This window comes from Orycteropus afer, unplaced genomic scaffold, assembly GCF_000298275.1.
Source record: "Orycteropus afer afer isolate SDZICR_OR568_19922 unplaced genomic scaffold, OryAfe1.0 scaffold00128, whole genome shotgun sequence".
Lineage (NCBI taxonomy): Eukaryota > Metazoa > Chordata > Mammalia > Tubulidentata > Orycteropodidae > Orycteropus > Orycteropus afer.
In genome coordinates this window covers 2122509-2133217 of record NW_006921715.1, presented here as the reverse complement: position 1 = coordinate 2133217, position 10709 = coordinate 2122509, and positions in this window count along the sequence as shown.

Sequence of the window (10709 nt, the reverse complement as noted above, 5' to 3'; positions counted from 1 at the left end):
TGACAGGTTCTTGGTCTCTGTACAGGTGCCTCATGACTACAATGGACTGTTCTGGAATTCCCATCCTTCACAATGTTATGTATAATTTGTTATGACCCACATGGTCTAATGCATTTGCATATTCAATAAAACACAGGTAAACATCTTTCTGGTATTCTTTGCTCTCAGCCAAGATCCATCTGACATTAGCAATGATGAACCCTGTTCCAAGTCCTCTTCAAAATCCAGCTTGCATTTCTGGAAGTTCCCTGTCAATATATGGCCACAAACATTTTAAAATTAGTTTCAGCAAGATTTTATTGAGTGCGATATTAATGATACTGTTCAATAATTTCCACATTCTGTTGGATCACCTTTCTTTGGAATGGGCACAAATATTGATCTCTTCCAGTCAGGTGGCCAGGTAGCTGCCTCCTAAATATCTTGTCATAAACGAGTAAGCGCCTCCAACACTGCATCCATTTGTTGAAACATCTCAATGGGTGTTCTGCCAATTCCTGGAGCTTTGCTTTTCACCTTTTCCTTCAGTGCAGCTTTGACGTTTTCCTTCAGTACCATTGGTTCTTGATCATAACCTACCTCCTGAAATAGTTGAACATTCAACCAGTTCTTTTTGGTACAGTGACTATTTGTATTCCTTCCATTTTCTTTTCATGCTTCCTGCATCATTCAGTATTTTGCCTATGTTGTTGTTGTTGTTGTTAGGTGTCACTGAGTGAGCTCTGACTCATGGTGATCCCATGTTCAACACATGAAACACTGCCCAATCCTGCACCATCCTCACAATTTTTGTTATAACTGAGCCCATCGTTGCAGGCACTGTGTCAATCCATTTCATTGAAGGACTTCACCTTTTTCTCTGACCCTCCACTCTACCAAGCATGATATCCTTCTCCAGGGAATGGTCCCTTCTGGCAGGATGATCAAAATAGGTGAGACAAAGTCTGGCCCTTTCACTTCCAAGGAGCATTCCAGCTGCCCTTCTTCCAGGACAGGTCTGTTTGTTCTTCTGGCAGTCCATGGTACTTTCAGAATTCTTTGCCAGCACCACAACTCAAAAGCATCAACTCTTCTTTGGTCTTCTTTATTTATTGTCCAGATTTCACATGCATATGAGGCAATTGCAAATACCATGCCTTGGGTTAGGCACACCTTATCTTCAAAGTGACATCTTTGCTCTTCAGCACTTTAAAGAGGTCTTTTGCAGCAGATTTGCCCAGTGTAATACAATGTCTGATTTCTTGACTGCTGCTTCCATTATTTTATATTTATGTTGTTGAAAAAGGGTATTTGTAATAAATAAGTCATTGGTCTGGGAAAATTCTATCATGTGGTCTCTGCCGTCATTTCTATCACCAAGGCCATATTTTTCAACTACCAATAATTCTTTATTTCCAATTTTTACATTCCAATCACTAGTAATAATACACCTTGATTTCATGTTTAGTCAATTTCAGATTGCAGAAATTGGTAAAAATCTCAACTTCTTCATTTTGCTTTAGCAGTTGGTGTGTAAATTTGAACAATAGTAGTATTATCTGGTCTTTCTTGTAGGCATATGGATATTATCCTATCACTGACAGCATTATACTTCAGAATAGATCTTGAAGCTTTCTTTTTGACATTGAATGTGACACCATTCCTCTTCAGTTTGTCATTCCCAGCATAGTAGACCATATGATTGCTTCAAAATGGCCAAAACCAGTCCGTTTCAGCTGAGTAATGCCTAGGCTGTCAATCTTTCTGGATTCCATCTCATTTTTGACAACTTCTAATTTTCCTAGATTCATACTTTATACATTCTATGTTCTAATTATTAATGGATGTTTACAGCTCTTTCTTCCCATTTTGTACCATGCCCCACCAGCAAATGAAGGCCACAAAAGCTTTACTCCATCCACATCATTAAGGTCAATTCTACTTTGAGGAGGCATCTCCTCACCTGTTGCATTTTGAGTGCCTTCCCACCTGAGGGGCTCATTTTCTGGCACTATATCTGACAATGTCTCGGGGTTATTCATAAAGTTTTCTAGTAATATATTACACAGTATTTCACTGCTATTCATAAGGTTTTCACTGGCCAATTTTTTCAGAAGTGGATCACCCCATACTTCTCCCCAGCCTGTCTTAGTCTGGAAGCGCCATTGAAATCTGTCCACCAGGGGTGACCCTGCTGGTATTTGAAATATTGATGGCATAGTCTACAGCCTCACAGCAACACACAGGCCACCACAGTACAACAAACTGACAGATGAGTGGTGGCCAAAGGACTGTGATGACCATGAACAAAGCAAATATAGGTTCCAGGAACCTGGTGGCCTCACTGTGTAGGTACAAGAGAGACACTGTCTTCAGAATGAGATGGGGATGGAAGGCTAGGTCTGCCCCTGACTGAGCTAAAGGATCAGGCAAGCTCTGGATCTGGGTCTTGATTGGCTCACCTGTGCTCACCTGACTCCAGGTATGGGTTAGACCCCGTTAGGCTGCATCTAGTTCTGTATGCATTTCCTTTATGGAGTTCATCTTGATTAGTGGTATATGTGTTTGAGACTTGTTAAACTCAGTGTCCTTGAAGCCCAGAAGCTTTAAGGGCTTTGTTGTTGTTGTCAGATGACATCAAGTCCACTCAGACCCATGGCAGACTGTGTATAACAGAATGGGGCCTTGCCTGGTCCTGTGTCACCTTCACGATCAGTGCTCAAGTCCATTGTTGTGGTTATCTGTCCAGCCATTTCATGGATGGTTCCCTCATCTCCACTGTCCCCTACCTTTTACGAAATAAGATGTCCTCTTCCAGCATTGGTTTTTCCTAATGACATGTCCAAAGTAAGCAACCACTCAAGTTGTATTTCTTCTAAGACTGGTTTGTTCATACTTCTGGCAGTCCATGGTATAGCCAACATTCTTGGCCAACACCATTAGAATGCATCATTTCTTCTCTATCTTCCCTTTCAATGCCCAGCTTTCACATGCATATGAAAGCTTTGAAAAGACCAAAGGGTCAGGCACCCTTAGTCCTCAAAGCTTATTGTTGTGTCCCCAGAGCCAAGCACATGGCTACAGAGTTCAAGAACAATCTGGAATGAATGCCTTTCTGCACATAGCCTGCAAGAAGACCAGGAGAATGAATGGCAGTGATGATGATCAAAGTGTAGCCAACACAAACCTGTTGCCATTGAATTGATCTTGACTCACAATGACCCTGATAAAGCTTCCAAAGGTGTAAATCTTTATGAAAGCAGATTGCAACAGCTTCCTCCCACAGAGCATCTGGTTGATTCAAACTGCCAACCTTTGGTTAGCAGCCTAGGGCTTAACCACTGCACCACCAGAGTCCCTTGATAAAAGTGTAGCCTCCTTTTCTTGAGCTCTACTCTACATCAGGTACTCTTCTAAGTGCTTCAGATTCACCAACTGCTTTTTCCTGCAAATGCCCTTTAAAGGAAGGATGACCAGCCCACTCTATTTTTGTCATCGCTGCTGTGTGCCTCTGGGTCACCTCTGACTCATAGGGACCTTATGTACAAGAAAAAGAAACACTGCCTGGTCCTATGCCAGGCTCATGATCCCTACCATATCTGAGCCCATTGATGCAGCCATCATGTCAATCCATATTGTTGAGGGCCTTCCCCTCTTTCATTAGCCCTCCACTATACCAAGCTTGGCATTCTTCTCCAGAGAGTGGTCCCTTCTGACAACATGACCAAAGTAAGTGAGACGAAGTCTGACCATTCTTGCTTCCAAGAAGCATTCTGGCTGCACTTCTTCCAGGACAGATCTGTTAGTTCTTTTAGCAGTCCATGGTATTTTCAGCATTCTTCGCCAGCACCACAACTCAAAACATCAACTCTTCTTGGGTTTTGCTTATTCATTCTCCAGCTCTCACATTCATATGAGGCAATTAAAAATACCATGTCTTGGGTTAGGAGAATCTTAGTCTTCAAGGAGATATATTTCTCTTCAACACTTGAAAAAGGTCTTTTGCAACAGATTTGCCCAATGCAATACGTCTTTTGATGTCTTGACTGCTGCTTCCATTGGTGTTGATTATAGAACCAAGTAATATGAAGCCTTTGACAACTTCAATCTTTTCTCTATTTATCGTGATGCTGCTTATTGAATCAGTTGTGAGGATTTTTGTTTTCTTTATATTGAGGTGTAATCCATACTGGAGACTACAGTCTTTAATCTTCATCAGTAAGTGCTCCAAGTCATTATCACTTTCAGCAAGCAAAGTAGTGTCATCTGTGTATTGCAGGTTGTTAATGAGTCTTCCCCCAATCTTCTTGCTATGTTCTTCATATAGTCCAGCTTCCCAGATTATTTGCTCAGCATACAGAGTGAATAAGTATGGTGAAAGGACACAATCCTGATGCACTCTCTTTCTGATTTCAAACCATGCAGTATCCCATTATTCCATTCAAATTACAGCTTCTTAGTCTATGTATAAGCTCCTCATGAGTACAATTAAGTGTTCTGGAATTCCCATTCTTCTCAACATTATCTGCAATTTGTTATGGTCCACACAATAAAATGCCTTTGCACAGTCAGTAAAACACAAGTAAATATATTTTTGTTATTCTTTGTTTTCAGCCAAGATCCATCTAACATCACTATGATATTCCCCACTTCAAGTCCCCTTCTGAATCCAGCTTGCATTTCTGGAAGTTCTCTGTTGACACACTGCTGCAACCATTCTTGAATTATCTTCAGTAAGATTTTACTTGCATATGATATCAATGATATTGTTCGATAATTTCCACATTTTGTGGGATTATCTTTCTTTGGAATAGGTACGAATAATGATCTCTTCCAGTCAGTTGACCAGTTTGCTGTCTTCCAATTCTCTTGGCATAGCCAAGTGAGTGCCTGCAGCATAGCATCCGTTTGTTTGAAACATCTCAATAAGTATACTGTCAATTCCCGGAGCCTTGTTTTTCACCAATTCCTTCAGTGCAACTTTGACTTCTTCCTTCAATATCATTGGTTCTTGATCATATATGCTGCCTCTTGAAATGGATGATTATCCACCAATTCTTTTTGGTATAGTGACTCCATCTTGTATAGTGACATCCATCTTCTTTTGATGTTTTCTGCATCATTCAACCCGTCAGTGGGTCCTACGCCCAGGGGCCAGGCCAGCCCACAGCTGCAGATCTAAGGTGACCAGCACTGCACTGACACTGTCCCAGGGCCAGGGCCTGGCTGGCCAATCTGTCCATGGCAGGAAGTACCATCTGTAACTCATCTGCCCTTATCTTCTCATTCTCCAAGGTCATGATCATTGCACCTTATCAGAACATCTCCACCTCTGGGAGTTGCAGCCCTACAGGCTGAGAACTGCTATATGCTCTTCCCTCAAAGCTCCCAATACAACATCACAAATGAAAACAAGAAACCCAAAACTGAAACCCAAGCTCCACCACCACCACCATGTAGGGCCTGTCTTAGAACAGAAGCCACAGGGATCCATAGACAGCAAGTACATTTTCCGTCCTCCATCTGGTAAGTTCCTAACTATCCCTTAGAACCCCAGCTCAAATTTCCTTCCCCTGGAGGATTTCTCAATTGCCTCCCTTCCGCCTCTCCCACCTCCCCTCTACCCCCACCCTGGCTGTAGTGGTCAGCTGTGACAATACCTTGTCCACTGTCTCACTGGACTGTACAGATGTGGCTATGTGTCCATCTCTCCTATAGCCCAGAGAATATAAACCTCCTTGTGATGGAAATATGGGTTTGTCACTTAGAATGAATATCAATGTTGAGCCCAGTTGATCACCTTGGGCAAGACCCTTTCTGAACCAATGTGTTCATCTGTTTTACTTACCTGCCATAACAGAAGATTACAAGTGAGTGCCTTTAAAGAACAGAAATATCTTTTCTCCCAGTTCTGAAGACTGGAAGTCTGAATTCAGGGCCTGGCTCTAGGGGGAGGTCCTTCCTCATCAGTGGCCCCAGGAGGTCCTGGGAGTTCCTTGTAATCTGCCTTCAGTGTGTCTCTGTGTCTGTCTTGTCAGAAGCAATTAGACTTAGGATCCACCCCACTCTAGTATGGCCTCATCAATGTGCCAGGAGAAAACCCCTATTTCCATACAGGCCCAGGGATATTTTGATACATCTCAATCCATAGCATCATCTGTACAGTGGGAAAAGAAATGGGCAGCTCTGTCTATGAAAGCTACATGATCATCTCAAGAGCTACATGAGTAGCAGCCACTTAATTAACATAAGTGCCCCTCCCCACCTCCCACTATGCAATGCCAACCACCTTGCCACGTACACTGACATACTTACCAGAGTCTGTTTTAAACAATGACTAAATGGATGGAATTAAATGAAACTGAGTTTTACCAGTAGACAATCTTTAGAAGAACAGAGAGACCTGACTCAAGGAGGAGCCCCCACTTCTACCTGCAGATTCACCTCTGTCCTCACCACTCCTGCTTCCTTTTCATGGACCCACAGCACGACTACATTCCCCAGCATCCCTTGCAGTGATGTTACAATCACGTGACTAGACTCTGGCCAATAAATGTGTGGAAGCAATGGGCAGCTTTCTAAGTCAAGGCCTAAAACACTCCACCTGATCCTCTCTGTTCCCTCTCTCCTTGTGGCCTCTGGTGGACTCTGAGATGGTGGAGCTGCATGATACAATGAACTTAGCTAGGATGACAGGTACCAGCCTTTGGTGAACCTTTGGTGAACTCCAACATGAGCTCAATTAAACTTAGATTAAGCCATTGAAGTACTGGGCTGTTTGTTATAGCAGCTAGTGTTACTTATCCAGGCTGATTCAGAAATAGGAGTCAGCATGGGGGGAGGGAAGCAAATGTGAAAAATTCTAAATTAGATGGCATTAACTTATCAGCCAATTGGTGGGGTGAGAAGATGGATGGATGGACATCCAGGTGACCCCAGGGCAACTGTTTGTTAAGACTATTGTCAATGACAACTTAGAGGGCAGAACCTGTGCCTATGGAACCTGTAGCTCTAGGGAAGAGGCTGCAAAAAAGAGTTAACAATTCATGTATGTCAGCCACAGCTGGCTGCATCTGGAGAAGCATTATAAAGAAAGAGGAACACCAGTTTGCAAGAACTGTTGAAGGGGAATAGAGAACCTGGAAAGTCAGAGGTAGTGCAAACAGTTCTCGCCCAACTAGGAGCCTAAGACTGGCAGTTGAAACCCACCCAGAGCCAGCATGGAAAAAAGGGATGACAACCTGCTTCTGTAAAGATGACAGCCAAGAAATCCTCACAGAACCACTCTGAGCTATAACATGTGGCTTTGGTTTTGGTTTTTGCTGGGATGACATACTGACTGTTTCTAGTTCAAGTAGTAGTAAGAAAGGGAAGTTTAAAAGGTTTGAGAGGCAAAACCCCTAACAGTTTTCAGTCGAACAAAGTGACCTAAAGTGAAGATCCATTATGGCACTAAAGAATAATGGAGCATCCATGCATCACCTCATAACAGGAATGAACTTGGAGGACATTATGCTGAGTGAAATAAGTCAGCCACAGGAGGACAAATACTGTATTAGTCCACTATTGTTAAAAGTCAAGGAAAGGTTTCCACATGGAAGGAAACTTTCTTTGTTGGTTTAACAGGAAGGGGCCAGGGGGAAAATGAGTTACAGGGGTGACCATGTCTCCAACATTGCTGTTAGCTGCAGTCAAGTTGGCCCTGTCTCATGGCGACCTCCTGCACAACCAACAAAACTCTTCCTGGATCCCAGCCACTATTAGTTGTGGATCCAACTGTTGTGATCCATAGGGTTTCCACTGGCTGGTTTTCAGTAGTCCCCAGGCTTTTCATCTTAGTCCGTCTTAGTCTGAAGCTCCACTGAAACTGAGGCAGCATCCTAGCAGCAAGCCAGCCTCTGGTGGTGGGTGGAGGGTGGCTGCACATGAGATGCATTGGCTGGGAATCAAACCAGGGTCTCCCACATGGAAGGCGAGACTTCGACCGCTGGACCGCCACTGCTCACTTTAAGGAGACACCATTAAGTTGACAGAGAGCAAGAGAGAAAATCATGGGGAAGAGAGTAAAGAAACAGCAGACCTGAGAGTGACGGCAGGGGACGGACATAGCCTGTGAGTGAGGTTACTGGTTCACAGAAAGCGGGAAAGGAAGTTGATCAGAAGCCTGTAAGCTCCTAAGGGATATGTGCTGCCAAAGAAACCAAATCTCAATTTTAAAAGCCTTTCACTATTCAAGACTCAAAACACATTTTTTTCAAGAAGAAAACATAAGAGACAATGTTTATGACCTTGAATTAGGTAAGTATTTCTTAGTTATGAGACCAAAAGAACAATCCTTTCAGGAAAAGAATTATACACTAGACTTTATGAAAATTAAAACTTACGCTCTTTGGAAGACACTGTTAAGAAACTGAAAAGACAAAGCCCCAGACTGTGACAAATGTTTGCAAATCACACATCTGACAAAGGATTTGTATACAGACCACACAGCGACCTCACGCAACTCCAAATAAGAAAACAAAAACAGTCCTACAGCAAAATAGGTAAAAGATCTGAACAGAAATTTCACCAAAGATACAGGAATGGAAAACAAACACATCAAAATATCCTCGATATCATTAGTTGCTTCCATTGCTATGGAGTCAATTCCAACTAAAACTACAGTTAGCTGGAATTAAACAACTAAAACTAACACTGCTGTTGTTGTTATGTGCCATCGAGTCAGACCCGACTCATAACAACCCTTCCTTTCGTTTCCAAGGCAGTATCATTACGGAAGTAGATTGCCCAACCTTCACACCTATTAAAGTGATTTAAAGAAAAAACAAGAGATAGATAATAGCAAGTGCTGAAGAGGTGAGAAAGCAACTGGAACTCACACACATTGCTAAGGTTACAAAGCGGTATGGCTCTTTGGAAGGCTGGGAGTTTCTCACAAACTTACAATGACCATGGGATACAGCACGTGTCTAGATTTCACCAAAGAGGTGCAAAACCGATACAAAAACTTTTATGGCAGTGTATTCAAGTTTCCAACCCAAAACGGGAAACAACACAAATGTCCTTCAAAGATTGACATCCACATAATGGAATACTTGTTGTTTTTAGGTGCCTTCAAGTCAGTTCCAACTCACAGCAACTCTATGTACAATGGAACAAAACACTGCCAGGTTCTGTGCTGTCCTCACAATCAAAGCTATACTTGAATCTCATTGTTGCAGCCACGGTATTAATCTATCTCATTGAGGGTCTTCCTATTTTTCACTGATGCTGTACTCTACAACCGTGATGTCCTCCTCCTGATAAGATGTCTAAGGTATGTGAGACAAAGTTCCACCATCCTCCCTTCTAAGGAACATTCTGGCTGTACTTCTCCAAGACATTTATTCGTTCTTCTGACCACCCATGGTAGGTTCAATACTTTTCCCCAACTGATTCAAAGGCATCAGTTCTTCTTCCTTATTCGTTGTCCAGCTTTTACATGCATATGAGGTGATTGAAAATACTGTGGCTTGGTCAGGCACATCTTAGTCCTCAAAGAAACTTCTTTGCTTCTGAACACTCTAAAAAGGTCTTTGCGGTAGATTTGCCCAGTGCAATATGTCATTTGATTTCTTGACTGCTGCTTCCATGAATGTTGATTGTGGATTCAAGTAAAATGAAATCCTTGACAACTTCAATCTTTTCTCCATTTGTCATGATGTTGCTTATTGGCCCAGTTATGAGGATTTTTGTTTTCTTTATGTTGAGGTGTAACTCGTACTGCAGACTGTAGTCTTCAATCTTCATCAGTAAGTGCTTCAAGTCATCTTCATTTTCAACAAGCAAGATTGTGTCATCTGTGTATCACAGGTTGTTAATGAGTCTTGCTCCAATCCTGATGCCATGTGCTTCTTCATAGAGTCCAGCTTTTCAAGTTATTTTTTCAGCATACAGACTGAAGAAGTATGGTGAAAGGATACAACCCTGACACATGCTTTTCCTGATTTCAAACCAGGCACTATCCCCTGGTTCTGTTGGAACGACTGCCTTTTGGTCTATATGCAAGGTCCACATGAGCATGATTAAGTGTTCTGGAATTCCCATTCTTCATAATGTTGTCCATAATTGTTATGACAAATGGCAGCAGAGTATAATGACGAAGCCAGGGCCAATGGCTGAGTGGAGCAACCTGTAGTTGGACTTGCCAAGTAAAAAAATTAAAAGAATATTATTTGATAATAAGAAAGAATGAACTCTAGATACACGCACCAACATTGATGAATCACAAATGCATTGTGTAACTGAGAGGAATTAGACTCTGAAGGCTACATATTGGATGATTCCAAAACAGAGCTGAGGTCACTAGGGACTGTGGGTGGGGAGTGTTTGAATACAAAGGAGAATGTAGGCCATTCTTAGGGTGATGGAACTAGTCTGGATCTTGATTGTGATGCTGGCTACATGATGACATGTGCTTGTCAAAATTCATAGGACACTAAAAGGTAAATTGTACTATCTGTGCTTACATTGTGCTTTAATTAAAAACAAACACACATGCAAATAAGGGAGCAGTGGTTGTTTAGTGATAGAATCCTTGCCTTCCATGTGAGAGACCTGTGTCCAAAGCCTGGCCAACGCATCTCATTGGCACCTACCACCCAGTTGTCATTGGAGCCTTGTATGTTGTTAGGATGCTAAGAAGGCTCTGGTGGGGTTTCTAGACTAAGATGGGCTAGGAAGAATGGCCA